Raw genomic sequence first — 22,897 nt, 5'->3', positions numbered from 1 at the left:
AAAAGTCATATGATCATATGCCAGAGCAACTAGAGGCTTCCCCAACACACAAGTGTTGCTGAGTCCAGAAAGGAGACTTCATGCCATTCCCTAGGGCAGAGCCAGTGTGTTTGGACCCTATGCCCTTTTCAGTTTCCTAGGGTTGCTGTTAACAAAGAACCACAAATTGGGGGGCTTAGATCAGAAACTAGTCTCAAGTTCTAAAGGTTAGAAATCTAAAAGCAAGGCGTTATTAAGGCCATGCTCCCACTGAAACATATCGGGAAATGTTTCCTTGCCTCTTCCTAGCTTCTGGTAGCTGGCTGTCAATCTCTGGCATTGCCTGGCTTGTAGATGCCTCACTCCAACCCTCCATCTTCACAAGGCCATCTTCCCTCTGTGCAAGTCTATCTCTGTGTCTAAATTTCCCCTTTCGATAAGGACATCATTCTGTGAATTAGGAGTCACCCTGACAACATTTTAACTTGATTAACCTCTGAAAATACCCCATTTCCAAATAAAGTCACATTTTGAGGTACTGAAGATCAGGACTTCAACAATTCAACCCATAATATCGCTCCCAAAATATTTAAAGAAAGGTCCCGCCCTCAAAACAAAACAAAATGGCTTCCTACTGCACTGAGAATAATATCCGAACTCCTTCACATGTCACAGAGGGCCCATCCACTCTTCACCTCTTCTCTCACCATGTCCCCTCACTCTCCAGTGGCCCTTCTGTTCTTCAGCCACCACTAGACCTCAAGCCCTCTGCATTTGCTGTTTCTTCTGGCTGGAGTGTTCTTCCAGCTCTTCCAAAGGCTTGGGTCCTTCTCATCTGTCAGGTCCCTGTTTAAATGTCAACTACTTTGAGAGGGCTTCTCGAGCCTTCCTTGCTGAAGCAAACAGCACCCGCAACCAGCAACTCCTTGCTACACCCCCTCCAACCTCATCCTTTTCTTTACCAAACTTTCACTTGCACCATTATCTTGGTTATTTATTGTTTATTATGTATTTTCCTCTTGCAGAATTTAAACTCAAAGAAGACAGAGACTGTTTTATACACTGTGGTATTCCACGCACAAAGAACAGTGCCTGGCATGCAACAACATTCCACACACAGTTGTCTAACACACGAATGGGCAGAATCTCAGTGAGTAAAAAGCCAAGAATGAAGGGGACCAAAAATCCTTCTCTTTTCTTCAGAGAAAATATATACCAGAGCCAGTATATTCCTTAATTCAGGAAGGAAGCCTGCAGCAGTACTGACCAGCAGTTACCATGAATAATAACGTGATATCCATTGTGTGTGAAGACCACAGTCCTAATTCCCCACTAAAGCACATGTTGTGACTTGTTTTTCCAGAAGCAGGTAAAGGGGCATTTTTGGTGAGACACTGCACTGTCTTGCCCAGTCCTCACTGTGACCATCTCCGTGTTTTTATGGAATGTCTGACCTAGGTCTTGGGCGTGGTCTGGGATCATGAAAAGAGCTTTCATTTGTGTGAAACCAGCTCACCTAACAGGGCTCTCAAACCCACAACCTTGGCTTCATTAACACTGTGTTGTAACCAACAGAGCTAATCGACCGCAGGCATCGTCATAATAGCTGCAGACAAATGAATCCATGTCAAACATTTTCTCAGATGTGTAATGCTGCTGCTGTGTTCTCTCTACTCTGGGATTTGTATTTCAGCAGATTAAAATAATATGATACTATTACAGTTTTATAGAGCCCAGAGCAGCAACACAGTATGTGAGCCATAACTTCTGTTTGTTTTGTGGGCCTAGGCAGATGCCATGAAATGTGCTGCCAGCTTCCTTTTCTCAGCACCAAGCACCTGCCTGTTCAAGTCACACCAATGCCATGATCACTGATTCATGGGGTTAAAGAGATTTCCGAAGGGCCCCAAGCACACATAACTAAACACCAGGGATGCCAAAGTGAAAGAAAAGGAGTAGGGCATGGGGAGGGGGCATCCAATTCAGTTGGCACTTCTGCTGAAGATGGAAGTTGCTTTTCTCCCCCTGTTTACTTTGAGTCAACACAGCTCTCTACTCCATGCTAAGAAAAGTTCAAATTGCTTTCCCTAGGGATTCTTCTTTACAAGCCCCTCTTTTGCAGCCATAATAATTACATTATTACTATTATTGGCTCAGTTTTCGAGTCCAATGCTGTTAAGATTTCGGTCCTCTTACTGTTGGCTGAAATCACTTATCAGACTCCTCTCAGGGACTTAATTTGGTGACAATGGGTCAGATGCTAAACTATGCTGCTCTAAAAGGCATCAGAGGTGTCCTGAATTTCAGGTTGCTTTGGAGCCTTTATAGTGAGCGCTGTTCCTCATGCGGGGCCTCTCAGCCCTTGACTGATTCCAAGCAGCTGGATACAATCAAGATACCATCCTTGTCACTTAATCTATAACTCTGCAGCTGACTACAGGATCAAAACGGAGTGAAACAGAATGGGATGGGCCCTCTCTAATTGAGCCCTAGTGTAGTACAAAGTCGATTATGTATACAGTAAAGCATTTTCCCAGCCAGACGAGCAAGAGCTCAAACTCTACCCTGTCTCTTCATGGCTACCCACCCCTACTCTAATTCAACTTTTTTCCTTTTACCTTGGGGAAATGCTCTGGGTAAGCCTTTTGTCATTACTACCAAATGCCTTTATATATTGTAGTGTGGGCATTTGAAACTTCACAGAATATCCCTGGAGTTCCAGTAACAGTGCTTCCACAGTTATATTATTCACAAAGTCAATATTAAATTGTCTATACTGTTGAAATCCTCCATATATATAGTGCCCCCATCTATTTTAAATTGCACGCATCTTTGGGGACAGAAGCCTATCTCTGTTATAAAAAACTCTATGCCTAAGTTAGGGACTTAGCAACAATTGGGATAGTCCTTCCATTTGTGGCTATCCCACACCACTAGTCAAATGGGGATTGTAACAATGTAAAAACATCCTCCAACTGTTTCTTTCCATTCTAATTTTTATATTTACATCATAGGGCTGTTGTAAGGATTGTGTGAAGTTGCATAGTAAGCATTCATAGGCTTCCATCAGACTTGAGATGTTTATTAACCCAACCTTTATGCTGGACACTCTTCCAGGTACTGGGGTGAAAGTGATGGACAAGGTATTCAAGGAGACTTCTCCCAAGGAGCTTACATTCTAGTGAAGGATCCTCAACACCTCTTACCTGTTGGTCCTCAACACCTCTTACCTGATTATGGAAATGTTCTGCTCTCTAGATTCTCAGCTATGCTTACTTGGCCATTTTCCAAGTTCTTCTTTCTTGAGCCTCCTGAGGTCTTTTGTTGTGTCCCATTACTATAGATAGGATCAAACAAATATCTTCTACCTTTGTGTAAAAGCCCACAGGAGGCAGCCTAGATTGAGTCTCACATCCTATAGAAAGTGGACCAGAGGCACATGGTTAAAGTAGGTCCAGGAAGCTCTGCCACTAGTGCATTGTGCAACTGACCTATTCAAGGTGTCTTGCTTCCATTTTGCCATCTATAAAATAAGGGATTGGATTAAGTGAATTCTAATGTCCTTTAACAGCTAAGATTTTTTATCTTCCTCCTCACTGACCTGTTCCCAGGGAACTAACCCACCAATTGTGATCTGTTTCAAGTTGTAAGTTTCTAAACAGCATGGGCTGCATTATCTAACTTTGTTTAAAATGCCATACACATAGAAGTACCCAATAAATGGTCCTAAAAAGAGGATAATGCACTACCTTCTAAGCCAGCTTAGAGAGTGCATTTTAAACTCAGGGTGTGTGCTAACTGCAGTCAGATTCAGGAAACAGACTGGGGGGAGAAGGGGGAAGGTGTAACAACAGGTGGTGCCCATCTGGGACGTTCAGTTATGAAATCATGGGCCAGCACTAGGAGAAAAGCCACTCTGAAGTGGCTTCTACAGTCATCACACTGTCAAAGGCACAGTTCCACAGGGATATTGCTACTGGGTGAGCAATGTATCAGGACTCATGAACCAAGAGACAGACTAAGAAGTAGTGAGAGAAATGGAATTGGGGGTGCAGTCTATAGATCCAAGGCACATCAAATTTGGCAATGGCTTCATTTCCTTCCTTGCACACACTGCCTGAGTTTGGTCAATCCCTAACCATCAAAGTGCAACAGAGCTCTATGAACCAGCTCAAACCTTGCTGTCACATGGCTGGGTCAGCCAAGACAGAGCACAAGGAATCCAATATGCAAAAGCATCTTTGAATTAGTGGCCCTTCTTCCCTTCAGGCTTCGTCTTGCATGCTGCCCAGATGGGAAAGGGGCAGCTGGCTGGCTTCCAATTCTGAGCTGGTTTCCACAGAGGAGCCAGTTATAGGATTCACTCTCAGCCCTCTGGGAACAAAGCTCACCTTTTATTTTTGGAATTTCCTGAAATGAAGTGGAATGGAGGGACTGACTGCCTTCATTTTCAGCTTATGCTTTTAACTACAGTGGTAGTTGGCAGTTTTTGTCAAGGACGTGCTTTGAGAAAAGCCAAAGAGCCTTCATTCACTCCTGGGACACAATTCAATGCTGATACTAGCCATCTACAGCCAAGGAGCCCAGAAGTTGTCATGCAGAGTTCCCTAATGCTGACTAGTTTTGACAAACACATGGACAAACTGCATTATGGATTAAGATTTACCTGTGAGATCACTTTAGTCTGTCCGAGAGACCTTCCCAACCCCAGGCGGGAGTTTGCTTAAAATAAGCCACGCAGGAAAACCAATTACATGGGCAGGCTTCTGGGGTTTGGGCAGCATTCCCATTTGCTCCAGTCTGGCTAGAGGTTGGTACCTTGGTACTGGGGCACCTGATCTCCATTCTTTGCAAGTTATTTTTTAAGGCCAGGTGCCATGAAGATGGCAAAGAGACAGACTGGGGTTGGCCACAGTTGATAAAAAAATCTGTGCCATGAAATCTTTCAATAATTACCACTACTAGGAAGACACTGCCAAAGAAAGTGTCTTTAAACATGTGCCTCATCCTTGTATCTGTACCAGCTCACTGGACGGCATAACCATGAGCCTTCTGTGGATAATAAGAAGACTCACACTTTGGCAGTTGGAGTTGATGACCACTGTCCAAGCTATCTCGGAGATCTGCAACCTCAGAGATCATGTAGAAGGCAGAGGTGACTTGGTCTAGTTCCCTCATTGCACAGATGAGAAAACTGAGACCTGGAGAGACATGGTTCTCCCAAGGTTACAGTGCTGGGTCAAGTCTAAATTGGCCCTAACTCCCAGTCCAATCTTCTATTCATGAAGTCATCTGACTTCCTACTATGCTAATTCTAAAAAGCACCTTATTGTCCCCAAGCTCAGCCCCTCACCTGAAAACAAAGAAGTCAGATTATGATGTCAAAAACGACATTCAGGGTCAATGTTCTTCAGCTCTGTGGTGCCAGTGGCAGATATGAAGAGGGTCACAGGTGCCTGCTGAATGACCAGATTCAGAATAGAACCAGGTAGGGAGAGGAGGCAGGGAACATGAAAAAACCCTTTGCTCCCATCAGTCTTCATTTCTAAAAGCTACAGGCTCTTTGTGAATGTGGTTTCCATTTAGCAAAGAAAGCCATATGCCCACACCATTAAAAGAAAGAACTCCAGTCAGCTGTGCAGCAAACTAGTGAGACTCCACATCTGATATCTGAGGGCCTACTGGAACTTCGTAATCTGTGAGGCTCTGGGGCAGAGAAGGAAACACAAGCAAAAAGCAGCTAAATGAAAGATTAACCCCAAATACTATTTTTCATGAGGCAATGAATCTCTTGGGAGATAATAAGAAGGGAAGGAGAGATGAGAGTTTGAGGGGATGGGAGGAGGAGGAAGAGATGGGTCAGGATCAGGTCGTGGGTTTTCTAATTCTGTGCTCCCTAAGACCCAGTAAAGATGAAATCACTTTTATTTCCATAACCTCAGCTCCAGTGTGGGTCATACTATTTCTAAGTCTAATCTCAGGAGATTGCTTAATGAAGTTAAAAGGAGAATAGTCATCATAAGCCAAATGATGATTCTCTTTAAATCCTACACAACCAGTGGAAACAGAGACTTCAGTTTCTTATAAACAACTATTATTGAGCCTTCAAAATTTCAAGTTGATTTTGGTGAGGCTCAATTTAAATGACCAGGGATCAAAGATATTAGCTCTGTCCACCAAGGAGAAAATAAACTCTGCTTACTTCAAGTAGCTGCCCTGCTGACTTCCATCACTTGCAGTCAGGGACACTACAGCATATCCCCTTTGTTTTCTTATTACTGTGCAAAGGTACAAAATGACAGTGACCACAAACTCAGTAATTCTGGCTGGCTTCAAAGCATAAATCTGCTTCCCAAAACATTATTTAATGCGTTATTTCATCCTAGTGCCCTACATGTGTGCTTAAATCCCATAATCTCTTGGTGGAGAATCAAGCAGCAGAGGGACTTTTTCAGATGACTTATTTATTTATATCTCATCTATTTCCAAAAAATGATTTGGGGTCACTTATAATAAAAGGCAAAACTAAAGTTCAAAGTATCATAACAGATTATGTCCTCAATATTATTCAATATAAATATAAACACATATATCTAATATATGTACACATATATCTAATAAATATAGATATAGATATAGATAGATAGATCTCCAGATATACTCCATCTAGTTTTAAAATCTTAATTTTGATATTAAGATTCAGAAAAGGCAATCCAACATCAAGCTAAAGTCATACAAGTTTAGGGATGGAGAGATTTGAGTGTTTTTATTTTATTAATTCATTATGCATCTGACTCACAGATACCAAGCTCCCAATATTTTTTAAATTAAACATTTTAGTTTGAGATAATTATAGATTTACATGTAGTTGTAAGAAATAATGCAGAGAGCCTGTATACGCTTTACCCAGTTTCCCCCAACATCTTGCAAAACTATAGTATGACATCACAACATGAAATTGACATTGATAGAATCAAGGTACAGAGCATTTCCACAGCCACAAGGGTCCCTCCTGTTGAACTTTTAAGACACAATTGTCGGGCCAGGTGCAGTGGCTCACGCATGTAATCCTAGCACTTTGGAAGGCCGAGGCGGGTGGATCACAAGGTCAGGAGATCGAGACTATCCTGGGTAACACGGTGAAACCCGGTCTCTACTGAAAATTCAAAAAAATTAGCCAGGCCTAGTGGCGGGTACCTATAGTCCCCGCTACTAGGGAGGCTGAGGCAGGGGAATGGCGTGAACCCAGGAGGCGGAGCTTGCAGTAAGCGGAGATCACGCCACTACACTCTGTCGCCAGGCGACAGAGCGAGACTCCGTCACAAAAAAAAAAAAAAGACACACAACTGTCTCCCTCCCTATCCCTGACTCCTGGCAAGCACCCATCTGTCCTCCATTTCTATAATTTTGTCATTTCAAGGAGGTTATATAAATGGAATCACACAGTATGTAACCTTTTTGGACTGGCTTTTTTCACTCAGCATAATTCCCTGGAGAATCATCCAAGCTGTTGTGTGTATCAGTAGTTTGCTCTTTTTATGGATGAATAATATACCATGGTATGCATGTGCCATAGTCTGCTTAACCATTTATCCACTGAAGGATGCCTGGGCTGATTTCAGGTTTTGGCAATTACAAATAAAGCTGCTACAAACATTCACATATAGGTTTTCATGTGAGCATAAATTATCATTCCTCTGGGATAAATGCCCAAATGTGTAATTGCTGAGTCCTATGGTAGTTGCATGTTTAATTTTATAAGAAACTACCAAAACTATTTTTCAGAGTGGCTATACCATTTTATATTTCCAAAAACAATATATGAGTGGTCCAGTTTTTCTGTATTCTCATTGGCATTTGCTGTTTGTATTTTTTTGGTTAACTTTAGCCATTCTTATAGGTGTGTAATGATATCTCGTTGCAGTTTTATTTTGCATTTCCATAATAGTTAATGATGCTGAACACCTTATTTGCCACCTGTATATCCTCTTCAGTGCAAGGTCTGTTCATGGCCTTTGCCCATTTTCTAACTGGATTATTTGTTTTTTCATTGTTGAGTTTTGAGAGTTTTAAAAAACATATTCTAGATGTTTAGCCCTTTGTTGGATATGTGGTTTGCAAATATTATCTCCAAGTATATAGCTTGTCTTTTTGTCCTCTTCACAAGGTCTTTGACAGAGCAAAAGTTTTACATTTTGATGAGGTCTCATTGGTCAATTTTTTTTTTTTTTATGGATCATGCTTTTGGTGTCAAATCTAAGAACTCTTTGCCTAGCCCTAGAGTCTGAAGACTTTCTCCTTTTTTCCTAAAAGTTTTATGGTTTCATGTTTTACATTTAAATCTGATTCACTTTCAGTTAATTTTTGCATGTAGTGTGAGGTCCAGGCCAAGGTTAAATTTTTGCCCATGGATGTCCAATCTTTCAGCACCATTTGTTGAAAAAGTCAGCAAGGAAAAGACCAGGACTTTTCCACTGAATATGGAATATGGAATCACACTTTGAACAACCCCTTACAATTCTACTGACAGGAAGTATATATAAATTCAATGTCCAAACACATTCAATTCAATAAATATTTATTGAGCAGCTACTATGTGTCAAGCATTTAGGCATACAGTGGTAAACAGGGCAGATACAATTCTTGCATGAATGGACCACACTGGAGAAGAGGCTTTCAATCAAGCCCAGATCTCTGCTGTGGATGTATTTAGTGGCCGTGGTTGTGAGAAGTCAGTTTCTTCCTTCCCTCTCCAAGCACAGAGTGTCAACATGTGGTCATGACCTCCACCCAACCCCTGAAATCTTCAGCCTAAATGCTGGTTGGGAACCTAGAAATATTACTAGTAATGGTTGCCAACTCTTGATCTAAACCAGCCAACAGACAGTAGCGAATATATTTCATCATGATTAATGTGAACCCTAGGAACCAATTTTCATGCACCAAGAAATAAATATGATCGAGAGATGAGCTGTAAATATCACACTGATTAGTTTATCTTGCTTTCTAGAGACTTGTTTCATAGTTGTGACATTTCCAAGGTCTGGGACTACTCTGATCCTTCAAGTTTTCTTTCTCTTTATTCTCCCCAAATGTGGAATCACTATGTCTAATGCAATAGCAATCACCAACCACTGCCTGAAACTCACGATTTTGCAGGCAGTTGTACAATTTTGCAATGAATGGGTGCAGCTTCATATTCAGGAGAAATGATAGAGCTTTCCTCCGAAAGCTACATACACTGCTGTCTTGAGTGAACTGGGAAGTTCAGGCCTGGGGCTGCTCTGATTTACCCTGGCCCTGGGCCCAGTCCTGCCCACACATCTCCTTGGAGCATCTCTATCACAATTAAGGCAGATAAACAGCCCATGAAGACAAATTCCCCACATCCCCAAACCATAAGCCAAATTCTGAAGCTCTGAATTCCTGAAGCAGCCAAAGCTCCCCTGTAATCAATCCCAATGAGACAGCAAGCAGCTTTTAGAACAATAACCCTCAAACATATGGATCCTTTCAGGGTTGGAATATCATTGCAGATATCTCATTTTGAACAGGGGGAGGGAAAGTACATATTCTTTAAACCATCAAATGTACCAACACCTCTTTAAAATAACGATCTCATATTATGAGCACTAGTTTGGAAGCAGAGATACGAAACCAGGTGGCCTCCATGGTGCTGCAGATAGGAAAGATCCTGGGGTGAGGTGAGGGTGCAGAACACACAGCGCTGGCCATGGAAAGGTCTGCAGGGCTCTTTCCTCACTAGGGCTGCTTGGCACATACTAAAACCAATGGAATGGGCTTATTTGGAATGGGGGTCTTCGAGGAGGAGAGACCCTCAGATGGGCAGATGTGCCAGCAAGCAGTATATGCCCTCCTTTGTAGGGCAGGGAGGCTGCTAGTTCTACATTGGATGTTTCAATAATGGCTATATAAACAAATTCTGAACTTGCTGTTTTAATTTGCTCAGTGGGGAAGAAAAAAGTGCCACTCTCTTGTAATTCCCAACTAGGTGCTTTTTTTCAATGATCAGATGTTATTTCAATGTTCAGCAAACATATTTGATTTCCTTCCCTTAACATTTGTTTGACTTGTTCTCCAATGGGGACTGGGTGCTTTAGAGAAGCTCTGAGAGGTCAGGCTTTACTGCGGCTTCCTTCAGCACCTCCCTGGGCTTCTGGCCCACTACTTGGGATCTTCTTTCAGCAGCACTTGCTGCAGCCGTGGCACACATGAGCTATTTTCTCTCCAGGTCCCTGTGAGTCTTGGGGGTGTAAATCAATGCAAGCTGGAAATAGGACAGACCTAATAGATTATTTAGTTCTCCTACAGGCTGAAAAACAGGGAGCCTGAAGCAATGTGAAAAATACTCCAGGGAGATGATCCTCTAAGAAAGAATGACTCACCTCTGACCACAGTCTTCCATTTGTCTCTTTTGGGAAGCTCTAACTGTACCTGACAGGTGGGAACACTCACAGAAATGAGCTGTTTGTGGCCCATTCTCTTCTAAAGACAATAGTCTCTATAATGGCAACCCTTCAGGTACTTCCAAAAAGTGAAAAATGGAGGTAACAGACAGAGATATGCTCTTTTCAATACTGTACTGACATTATGGCCAGGCTAAGGAAAGGTACTCGGGGGAACTGTTGCTTACTGAGATATATACACAAGGCTCAAAGACAGCTCACACCCATCAACTTAAAGAACAGGGTACACAACAGGCCTAAAAAAATTATAGTTTTCTAAAAGCTCAACTTTGGCAAACTGGTCCTAGTTACACTGTAAAGCTTTAGTGTCAGACCTAGCACAAAAGTTGATCCAGTGCAGCTCTGGCAAGGTTTGACCTTGTGCACACCAAAACCAGGCCTGGCTCACTGTGAATTCCAGCACCAGCAACACACCAGCAGCCGTGCAAGCTGACTACTAGACTGGATCCACACTGCACTCTGGATACAGGCCACCATCCAGATAAGAGAAAGAAAGACTTTAATTCCTAATCTTCCCAGTCATCACTAGGTCAGACTTAGGCTCAATGATCTGAGTCACACAAGAGGTCAAGGAATGAAAATCTAAGGTGCTAGTTCCCACTGAAAGCTGAAATACTTTCAATAAGTATATTTATTGGAAGTGGATGCACTGCAGGTATGTACTTTGTTTTATGGTTCCTCTGTTAGGGATGCCCCCTTTTTTATCAGCCTCAGCTATGTAAGTAAGAACCGAGTTTCTCTCTGTCCAAGATGAACTCAAAGGGTTAGCCTTTCCTAGAGCCCATCCATGGCAAGATGAGATAGGAGGTTCCACGTGCCATAAAGAAAAACCCTTCTGCAGAGACCCTCCTGGATTCCCAACAGACTGAGGCACATTTTCACATTTAGGATTCTGGAATGTAAATCTAGGGAGGTAAGCAGTTAATTTCTTTTCAGAAGGATCATAAGCACAAGCCTGTGAGAAGCACGTGAAGACCTGTTTTGCATTTTTATTTTTAATTATTTATTTTTTTGAGACAGGGTCTCACTTTGTTGCCCAGGCTGGAGTGCAGTGGCACGATCCTAGACTCAAGTGATTCTCCCGCCTCACTCAGCCTCCTGAGTAGCTGGGACTACAGGTGAGCGCCACCACACTTGGTTATTATTATTTTTTTTAATTTTTAGTAGAGATGAGGTCTCACTATGTTGTTCAGGCTGGTCTTGAACTCCTGGCCTCAAGCCATTCTCTCACCTCGGGTTCCCAAAGTGTAGGAATTACAGGAATGGGTCACTGTGCTCAGTCATCTACTAGTTTTTAAAGGAGGTTATGAAGTCTAATTCTAGGATATGTCATTTCTATTTTTCAGTTGTTGTAGTGAGAAGAGAAAAAGTGGGATCATTTATTTAGAATTGCAGATTCTAGGCCAGGTGCAGTGGCTCACACCTGTAGGCCCAGCACTTTGGGAGGCCGAGGCGGGCAGATCATCTGAGGTCAGGAGTTTGAGACCAGCCTGGCCAACATGGTGAAAACCCCATCTCTAGTAAAAATACAAAAAAATCAGCTGGGCATGGTGGCAGGTTCCTGTAATCCCAGCTACTTGGGAGGCTGGAGCAGGAGAATCACTTGAACCCAGGAGGCAGAGGTTGCAGTGAGCCAAGACTGTGCCACTGCATTCCAGCCTGGACAACAGAGTGAGACTCCATCTCAAAAAAAAAAAAAAAAAGAATTGCAGATTCTATAATCTCTTACTCTCCTTGAATACACATATAGATAGCCATAAGTTTTACTAATTCTGCTTAAAATATAAACATTATACAGCATCTCAGCTCTGGAATTCTCCAATTAGTGAGGCCCCCTCATCACTAATTAAATCTGAGCTATGGAGTAAGCTGGTCTTTTCCTTCTCCTTGGTTCTTCAATCCATTCAAACACTAAGTCTATAGATTTTCCACTAGCACAATCTCCAGTCTCTGCAACCTCTAAGTCATCTTGTGATCTGATGGCTTTTTACCATATACTTCTCTAAAAACCCACAACACCTCTTTTCTGCCTGTCACTTTAAACTTTTCAGTTGACCTCTCAGCCTGCACCTCTGCTGGCCCTCTATTAACCTAAGCAGCCTAGCTTCCACTGCTCACCAAAACAAAATTCCTACTCTGCCACACCGATATGATGATGGTTCCCCTGTACTACCACACACACCAAGCTCATTCTCCTTTGGTGTCTTTCTTCTTGGTGCTTCCTGCATCAGGAAACCCCACTCAAAGATGGTTTTATGTTCTCATGAAAAAACTGGGGCATTCCATGCTATTTTGCGGTCTTCCATGGTTCTTTGAGAGTATGTACTTGTTATTACCTTGGGAAGTTGTGAACAAAGTAATACAAATAAATTCTCACAATGTATTAGCACTCAGGAGGTTTTACCAGTGCTACCACCTACAAGATACCCAGGTTGTAAAAGGGAGAGCATCAATATTTTGTGTGCCTAACAACACACAGTTGCTCTGGTGAACTCGTATTCTCACATGAATAGGAATTCATTCACTGACTTTATAATGAATATTCTTAGCCAAGAGCATTTCACATCTCTCAGGTGAAAATGTTCAACACTTAAGTGCTACTAGTAATTTTTATGGTTGGAAATGAGGATCAAAGAATGAAAGAAAAAATAAATTCACAGATTCATACATTCAGCCAAGTCTCCATGGCTCATTTTCTGCCACATGTTTTAAACTGTCTCTCTCAAAGATGGAGGAGGGGAGGAGGAATAAGTTGCTTTTTATTTCCCAGCTCTCAGATCTGAAATAAAAGCAGATAGACTTGGAAAAAAAAAATCAAACATTCAAGTAACACTATACACTGCTACTGTTCCCCTAGGAGTCCCTCGCAAATGAGTATCAAGAACTCAATAGATACTTTCCTAGTAAAATACATAAACAGATAAATAAATTATCCCAGGCTGAAAAGAATTTCCACATCTGGTAGCTCACTAGAGCTTGTCAAACAAGTCAGAAACACGCAGGGCCAGAGAAGATCATTCCTAGCTCCTGATTTCAGGGCTGGAGAGAGAATGGAACATTTCCCAAAGCGCTTTGCCTTCCAATAGGAAATACGACCCATATAAACACACAAATAACCCCTCTGTTTTCTTCCAATTAAATAAATAATGATACCCGGTATTCGGTCCAAATGTCTGTGTGCTCAAGTCACAGACACTGGAAGAAAACAGGCTTTCCTACATGGTCTAGCCTTTCATTCCCAAGAACTTGCTATGGTGTGCCTTTAAGGGTTATATTCAATGTACATTTAACACCCCAAAGAAGTAACTTAACCTCTGTGCACTTCAGTTTTCTCAGCAATAAAGCCTGAAGTGACAGGATGATCCTAAGATCTTCACATTCTGACACTGTGTTTCTTTTAAACAGAGCTTTCTGACTGGGGTGCTATGAATGGGTAATGCTCATGTAAAGAGCTAATCCTCACCCATCAGCAGTGAGGCCTCGGGTGGGTCACATCTAGTGTGCCGCAGCCTTGTCTGTGTATCCCAGTATAGTGTATTGGCATCATCTATTTGTGCAATGATTTGACAAAGGATGGAGAAAGGACTGTTGTGGCTCTAATAACTTTCTCCTGGAGAGTGACTCTAGAGTGCACTATCAATTTTCAAGCTAATATCCAGGTAGATCTCCCTCATCATTTATCTTACATCTCTTCCCTCTTACACTAGGCCCAAGTTTCTCTCATAGCTCTCGGAAGTGTGCAATCTGTGAACTGGCCTTTAATCACTGCTTTATGTTCCTTTAGCAAGACCTGGAGCCAGTTGCTTTAAAATGGTCTCTGTAAATCAATTCTTCCAACCCTTTAACATAAGCACTGCCTTAGGATGCCTTTGCATTTGTGAAAAACATGCCGGAAGTCTAGGGCTTGAATCTGCATGTTATTCCTCAGTACAGGCGTCATTAGAATCCTGAACAAAATAAGATCTGGTTCACCATATTCGGCTCTCTCTCCTCCATTAAAATAACTTCTTGTTTTCTTTCTTCAATTTCAACATGCTGTTGGCCATCACCTGCAAATCTACCCTTATCTTAACACATGCAATCTCTCTGTGTTCCACAAGAAAGTGAAGGAATCTGACATTTTTTATGCATTGAAGTTTGGTACTTTTCCATACGGAATCACACCTTACAGATCTGCCTGTACTTCTGATGGCTTAGAATCATTACAACCAAAGGGATCTCAGGAAGTCACTTGGTCTATTCTTCTGCATCCAAGCAGACCTAGTAAAACCACTCTAAATGCTGGGGGATTGCTGGCTTCCTTCTCTTAAAAATTCCCAAATGGAAGACTCCTGTCTCTCCAGGCCTCTTAAAAATTCTTTGGGGCAACAGCTAAAAAGGTCTGCTGCATGATTTCTCTTTGATTCTCATATAGTAAATTCTGTATTTAAACCATTTTTAATTTTAAGTAGGATAATGATTTTAACTATTACAGAAATGACAAAGGCTACAGAAAAAAGAAGAAATAGAGATGCTTATTTCAGAGAACAAGCAAGGGGATATTTTGATTATGCTAAAGGTGCTGAGGTAGCTAGACTTACCTAACTGGCCTAGTAAGAACATTAAATCCACAGGTGCAGATGTGCCCTCTTTTTAATCACACACAGAACATTTACCAAAATAGACCTTTTATGGGGCCATATAGTTTCAATAAATTCTAAAATAATAAAATCGTAGAGTATATTTTCTGACCACAGTAGAATCAAACCAGAAATCCATAAAAAAACTATTAACTTAAAAATCTGACAAAAGTAAGCAATGTACTTTTATATAAGTATGTGTCAAAGAAGATAATACAATGGAAATCAGAAAATATTTTGAGCTTAAAGACAATAGAAATATGACACATCAAAATCTGGAAATGCACCTAAGGCAGCAATTGAAGAGTAATTTATAGCTTTATATGCATATATTAGAAAAACAAATATTGAAATCAATGACCTGATCTATCAAGTCAAAAGGCTAGAAAACAACAGCAACTTAAATTCATCAAAGGAGAGAAAGAAATTAATCAAGAAAGGAGTAGTAATTAAATACAAAAAAAGCACAACAGAAAAATCAACAAAACTCAAAAGTTGAGGCCAGGTGCAGTGTGGCTCATGCCTGTAACCCCAGTGCTTTGGGAGGCTGAGGCAGGAGGATTGCTTGAAACCAGGAGTTCAAGATCAGCCCATAACAACATAGCAGGAGCTTGTCTACCGCCCCACCGCCAAAAAAAAAAAAAAAAAATTAGCCATAGTGGGACAATTCTGTAGTCCTAGCAACTGGGGAGACTGAGGTGGGAGAATCACTTGAGCCCAGGAATTTGAAGTTACAGTTAGCTACAATTGCACCTCTGCACACCAGCCTGGGTGAAAGAGTGAGACCCTCTGTCTTTAAAAAAAAAAAAAAAAAGTCAATTCTTTGAAAAGATTATGGATAAACCTCCAACAAGATTCATCATGAAAGACATAAAACAAAAATTGCCAGTATCAGGAATGAAAAAGAGTACATCATTCCAAATCTTACAGGCTTTAAACAACAAGGGAATATTACGAATGACTTTATACCAATACATTTTGTAATTTAGATAAAATGAGCAAATTCCCTGGAAAATACAATTTATCAAAACCAACACAAGAAGGAAATCTGAATAGTATTAGAGACATTAAAGAAATTGAGTCTGTAGTAAATATGCAAGGCTGCTGGTTGGGAACAAAGGGAACATGGAATGGATAGAAGAAGAAAGTTACGGCCGGGCATGGTGGCTCACGCTTGTAGTCCCAGCACTTTGGGAGGCTGAGGCGGGTGGATCACGAGGTCAGGAGATCGAGACCATCCTGGCTAACACGGTTAAACCCCGTCTCTACTAAAAATACAAAAAATTAGCCGGGCGTGGTGGCGGGCGCCTGTAGTCCCAGCTACTCGGAGAGGCTGAGGCAGGAGAATGGCGTGAACCCGGGAGGCGGAGATTGCAGTGAGCCGAGATTGTGCCACTGCACTACAGCCTGGGCGACAGAGAGACTCCGTCTCAAAAAAAAAGAAGAAGAAGAAGAAGAAAGTTACAAATATCACCTATGGTCTGGAGATCAAGCAACAGAAGCAAAGAATGTGGCACCTATGCATATTTTCTCCTTTCCTTATGTATATATATTTGGATATATAAACCAGTTTATTTTTCCTCTTTTCTAATTACTATTTGAAATAAGAAGTATTGCTACAATTTATTCAGGTTACACAATTTATGTAAATTTATACTATTTATTCTTTGGATGTTTGTGGTTGGTTCAGCTTCTTGAGTCTGTACATTTATGTCTCTTGCTAATTTGGGACGTTTTTAGCCATTATTTCTTCAAATATTTCTTCAGTCCCACATTCTTTCTCTTCTTCTAAAATTCTAATGACACAAATATTATATCTTTTGTGATTGTCCCACAAGTCTCTGAAGCTCTGTTCATTTTTCGCCAATCTATTTCTTCTCTGTTGTTCACACTGGAGAATTCCTATTGATTTATCTTCAAGTTCTCCAGTTTTTTCTTGTTATCTCCATTCTCCTATTGAGCCCATCCAGTGAGTTTTCAATTTTAGGTATTGTAATCAGTTTTGAAATTTCCTTTTAGCTCTTCTTTATATCTTCTGTCTTTTTACTGAAACTTTCTGTTTTCCATTTGTTTTGACAGTAGTCATAATTGCTTATTAGAGGCTTTTTTGTGATAACCTTTTAAAAATCTTTACCAGATAATTCTAACATCTGTGTCACCCTGTTGGCATCTGTTAATTATCTTTTCTCATTGAAGTTGCAATTTGCCTGGTTTCTGGTATGATGAGTAATTTTGGAACATTCTGAGTATTGCTATGAGATGCTGGATCTGTACATTTTCTCTGTTGGTCTGTTTTCTACTTCACTAATTTAGCATTTAACTTGCTTTCTTCCTTCTACTTGCTTTGAGTTTAATTTACTCTTCTTTTTCTAGGTTCTTAAGATGGAATGAACTTTTGGTCACTGCTTTTAGACTTTTCTTCTTTTTATAATATAAGCATTTAATGCTATAACTTTCCCATAAGCACTGCTTTAGCTGCATCCCACAATTTTTTTTTTCAAGTTTTGAAATAGAGTTTACTTACAATAAAAACTATCAATTTTAAAGGTATAATTCATTGAGTGTTGACAAGTGTACATAATGATATAACCACCACCATATCATAATATAAAACATTTCCATCACCTGAAAAGCTCCTTCTTGCTTTTTTGTGGTCAATCCCATCCCCCAGGCCTGGCAATGTAGTTTTTTCTACTCTAGAATTTCATATACACGGAGTCATACAGTCAGTAGCCTCCTACATCTGACTTTGTTCACTTAGCATAACACTTCTGAGATTTATCCATGTTGCTGCATGTATCCATTTCTTTCTTTCTATTGCTGTGTAGTACTCCCCTGTATAGATACTCCACATTCTGTTTATCCATTACCAGCTGATGTTTCTAGTTTAGGGATCTTATAAGTCTTTATGCAGACATATGTCTGCACATATTTATTTCTTTTGGAAGCTGGGTCATATAAAAAAATGTTTTATATGCCGAACTGTTTTCTAAATTGGTTGTACCAGTTCACATTTTCACCAGTAATGTATGAGTTCAAGTTGCTCCACAGCCTCACCAATACTCAGTATTGTCATTCTTTTTAATTTTACTTATAGCCATTCTAGTGGAGATATAGTGATAACTCAATGTGCTTTTATTTTAAAACTGTTGTAATGACTATGATGTTGAGGACTTTTTTTGTGTGTCATCTTGTACCTCTATATCATCCTGTATTTATTTATTTATTTATGTATTTATTTTTATTTTTATTTTTTTAAGACGGAGTCTCGCACCGTCGCCCGGGCTGTAGTGCAATGGTGCGATCTTGGCTCACGGCAACCTCTGCCTCCCAGATTCATGTGATTCTCCTGCCTCAGCCTCCTGAGTAGCTGGGATTACAGGCTCACACCACCATACCCGGCTAATTTTTTGTATTTTTAGTGGAGATGGGGTTTCATCACGTTGGCCAGACTGGTCTCAAATTCCTGACCTCGTGATCCGCCTGCCTCAGCCTCCCAAAGTGCTGGGATTACAGGTGTAAGCCACTGCGCCCAGCCTATATCATCTTTTAAAAAATGTTTCAAGCAGTAATTTTTGCTCAATCTACCTTTCCCCCTCTGTTTAATCCTATTCTCTTTCAGCTTTTAAAAAATGTTATTCTTATTGACAAGTAATAATTGTATACATTTGTGGGGTACAATGTGATAGCTCCATACACATTTACATTGTAGAAGAGCAAATCAGACTAATCCATCACCTTGCATACTTATTTCTTTGTGGTGGAAACATTTAAAATCCACTCTTCTAGCAATATTGAAATATAACATATGTTATTATTAACTATAGCCACCTTACTGTGAATAGATCACCAGAACTATTCCTCCTGTCTAACTGAAACTTTATACCTTTTGACCAATATTTCCCCTTTACCTGCCTTTCTCTCCAACCTCTGGTAACCACCATTCTACTCTCTACTTCTATGAGATCAGACTTTTAGATTCTACATTTAGTGAGATAATACAATGCTTGTCTTTTTGTGCCTGCCCTCTAGATAGCATAATGTCCTCTAGATTCATCCACGTTGTCACAAATGACAAAATTTCATTCTTTTTTCAAGCTGAATAGTATTCCATTGTGCATATGCATCACATTTTCTTTATCCACTCATCTGTTTATGGATACTTAGGTTGATTCCATATCTTGGCTATTATGAACAATGCTGTAATGAATATGAGAGTGCAGCTATCTCTTCAATATACTGATTTCAATTCCTTTGGACATATACCCACAAGTGGGGTTGCTGGATCATATGGCAGTTCTATTTTTAGTTTTTTGAGGAACCTCCATGCTCTTTTCCAAAATGGCTGTATCAATTTACATTCCCACCGACAGTGTACAAGGCCATACATGTGTGGTCCATTTCTAAACTCTTTATTCTGTTTCATTGTCCTATATATCTAAATTTATACCAATACCACCATGTCTTGATTACCGTAGCTTTATAGCAAGTTTGAAAATAAGGAGTGTAAGTCCTGCAACTTTGTTCTTCTTTTAAAAAATTGCTTTGGCTTTTTCAGGTCTGATGTGTTTCCATTTCAATTTTAGCTTGTCAATTTCAATAACAAAAAGACTTCTGGGATTTTGACTGTATTGTTTTGAATCTATACAACTTGGGGAGAATTTACATGGTAACAATACTGAGTCTTTGGATCCACAAGCATGGTATATCTTTCCAATTATGAAGTTGTTCTTCAATTTCTCTCGGCAACATTTTTTAGGTTTCACTAAACATATCTGGCACACATTTTGTTGTATTTTTCAAGTATTTCAGTTTTTATGCTACTGCTAGAGTATAAGTAACATTCCTTGTCCTTGTGGCTTTTTGGAAATAGAGTTGATATACAATAAATAATTTATTTAAAGTGTATAATTTGACATGTTTTGGCATCTGTATACACTAGTAAAACCATTACCCCAATTAAAATAATGAACATATCCATTTCCCCTAAAAGTTTTTTGTACCCCTCTGTTATTCGTCCCTCCTGCCCTTTACAGCCTGACCCTCCCCACTTACCTTCCAGGCAACCACTGATCTTTCTATCTCTAGGGTTAGTTTGTACTTTCCAGAATTTTATATACATGGAATCATAAAGTATGTTCTCTTTTTCATCCTGCTTCATTAACTTAGCATAATTACTTTGAAAACTGTCCATGTTGTTGCATGTATCAATAGTTACTTCTTACTTATTACTGAGCCATATGCTACTCTATGGATGTATCACAATGTTTATCCAGTTAACTGTCGATAGACATTGTTTTATTTTCTCCAATTTTTGCCTATTACAAATAAAAGCTGCTTTGAATGTTAGCGTACAAATATTTGTGCAGACTTTTGTTGTAATTTCTCTAGGGTAAATCCCCATGGGAAGAATGGCTGATCATATGGTAGATGTATGTTTAACATTTTAAACTCCAAACTGCTTTCCAAAATGGATGTAACCAGATTATGGATCACAGTAAAGTGGAAGGGCATACAGGCCAGAATAATCTTTTCTATATCTTTCATATGTGTGTTGGTAAGGGAGATTTATTCATTCATCAAATGTTACTGAATTAACTACTGAATGCAATGAACTGGGTTAGGCACAGAGGGCATAGCAATGAATAAGACAGCCATGGTTCCTGCCCTTTGGTGCTTACATTCTAGAAGGAAAAAAAGACACTATAACAACACAGTTCACAATTATTTGCTCACAAAGAGGTACAGAGTGCTCTGAACCCAATGTGACTGAGGACTCTCTGAAAGCTTCTTTGAGACAGCAACAGCCAAGCTGAGTGTTGAAGGATGAGTAGAGATTAACAAGACAGATATAATCCCAAGGGACTGTGATAACACCACAAAATAGTAGTTCTGGGATCCAATATAACTCCCCTAGGATGCAAATATTTACTTATTTATTCCCTTAATCAATCAAGCCTGCTCCCAATTTCTGCATGAAAATCCTAGGCTTTGGGATAAAAAGCAGGATTTAGGAGCATCATGATCTTCTGTCTCTTGATTCAACACTAAACTGAGTCCCTTCTTCAAGATAGAAATGTTCCTTCTGAATAATGAAAACGACAATCTCGTTCATGAATCATAGTAGAATCATGAATGGAATAATGAAAATAGCAGTAGTCATAATGATAACAGCAGCAGCAGCTAACATGGCATCTGTAAAGTGTAAAATCTACTGTCTATCACACAGGAAGTGTACTTACTGCCTTTTGGTGCTTACATTCTAAAAGGAAAAAAAAGACAATAAACAACACAGTTCACCATTATTTGCTCACAAAGAGGTATAGAGTGCTCTGAACCCAACCTAGACTGGGGAATCCCACTTTCCATGTGGGAGGCACTATGTAATTTCATCCAATGCAAATAATAACCTCATGAAGTAGATATTGTCATTACCATTTTATATAAGAATGAACTATGATCCAGAGAGATTAAATAACCTGTCAATCATCATAAATTGGTCAGTGATAGAGCAGGAATTTGGGAACGGAGGCCCTAAAGCACCAATGATAGGGGTACCTAAAAATGTATTTGTTTGCCTTAGAGTCAAAATAATTTTGTGACAGGCAAATGATCTGCTGATGGCTGTAAGTAACTACTTCTGAGGACCACTGATCTCTGGCAAATGTCACTCACAGTAAAATCCTCAGGGAAGGCAGCACAGTGTCAGAAAAATTTGGATTTAAATCCCAATTCTTCCACTTATTAGCTATGTGACTATAAGCAAGTTATCTAACCTTACTTAGTCTCAGCACAGAATAAGAAAAACATACCTGCTTTGCAGGCCTGGGCCAAGAGCATAAGTAATGTATGGAAACACTCGGGACGTTGACAGGAACATAGTAAGTTGTATATACAAGGTTGTTATCAAAGTTGTTCCTTCCATAGCATCTGGATATTCTGACTAACAGAGATAAGAAAGCTTCCTGATTTCACTCTTCTAATGATTACTTCTTTAGAGGTAATATGGAATCAAACACAAGTAATCAGAGGAAAGAGGTAAAGATTCGAGCTCAGTCCCTTTAAGTGCTGCAAAACTTCCTCGCATTAACATAGTCTTAGTTGCTTAAAACAAACTCAGGGTTGAAAGAAATCATAGAAATACATTTAGCCCACCCTTCTTTTAGTAGTCTTCCTTTAGACCAACTGAAAATACTTAAGAGACAGCCCTCTGTCCATCTTGGTCACGTCGTTTTGAACATTCCTTTTTTCCACCTCTCTTTTGCCACAAAAATAAACACATGGGTAGCATTTGAAGCCATTACATGCAATGAAGAGAGAAATCACTCGCAAAAAAAAAAAAAAAAAAAAAAAAAAAAATTGGTCTTTTTGCCATTACTTGGCTAGAAAAACAAGTAGGCAATTTGTTTTAAAAATGGGAATAATAGTATACTAAATATCATCCAACACCCTAGACACTATGCCATAAAAGTCATCTCCTATGAATAAAAATAAATCCAAAAAGATGAATGTATGTTTTATTAGCTACTCTCATGCCTTTCATTGGCCAATAACTACATCATCCAGGGCATCGCACATCAATCTATTAATCTATTTCATAACAATTTCTTTTACACTCAAATGAAGCTACATTTTTTTAAAAACCTAGGAAAACTTGAGCTTTTAATTTTTAGTGGTGGCGATAGTGTCGGGGGGGAGTGGATTCCTTTTCCTTGCCCTTAAAATCCACCTTCAATTTAAGTGTTTAAAAATGTATTTCTATAATAAATACATGTACTAAATATAGCTTCATTTTTAAAAATTTATGATTTA

At 39.8% G+C, this 22,897-nt stretch overlaps 1 protein-coding gene across 3 annotated transcripts in view; it reads right to left on the bottom strand.

The window, feature by feature from the left end:
* EXT2 (exostosin glycosyltransferase 2) overlaps nucleotides 1–22,897 on the bottom strand; it is a 148,476-nt gene that overhangs the window by 13,964 nt on the left and 111,615 nt on the right. The window lies entirely within an intron of this gene.

Source organism: Pan troglodytes, chromosome 9 (genome assembly GCF_028858775.2).
Source record: "Pan troglodytes isolate AG18354 chromosome 9, NHGRI_mPanTro3-v2.0_pri, whole genome shotgun sequence".
In the NCBI taxonomy this organism is placed as follows: Eukaryota; Metazoa; Chordata; class Mammalia; order Primates; family Hominidae; genus Pan; species Pan troglodytes.
The sequence above is the reverse complement of the archived record's forward strand: the minus strand, read 5'-3'. Positions and strand labels throughout refer to the sequence as shown.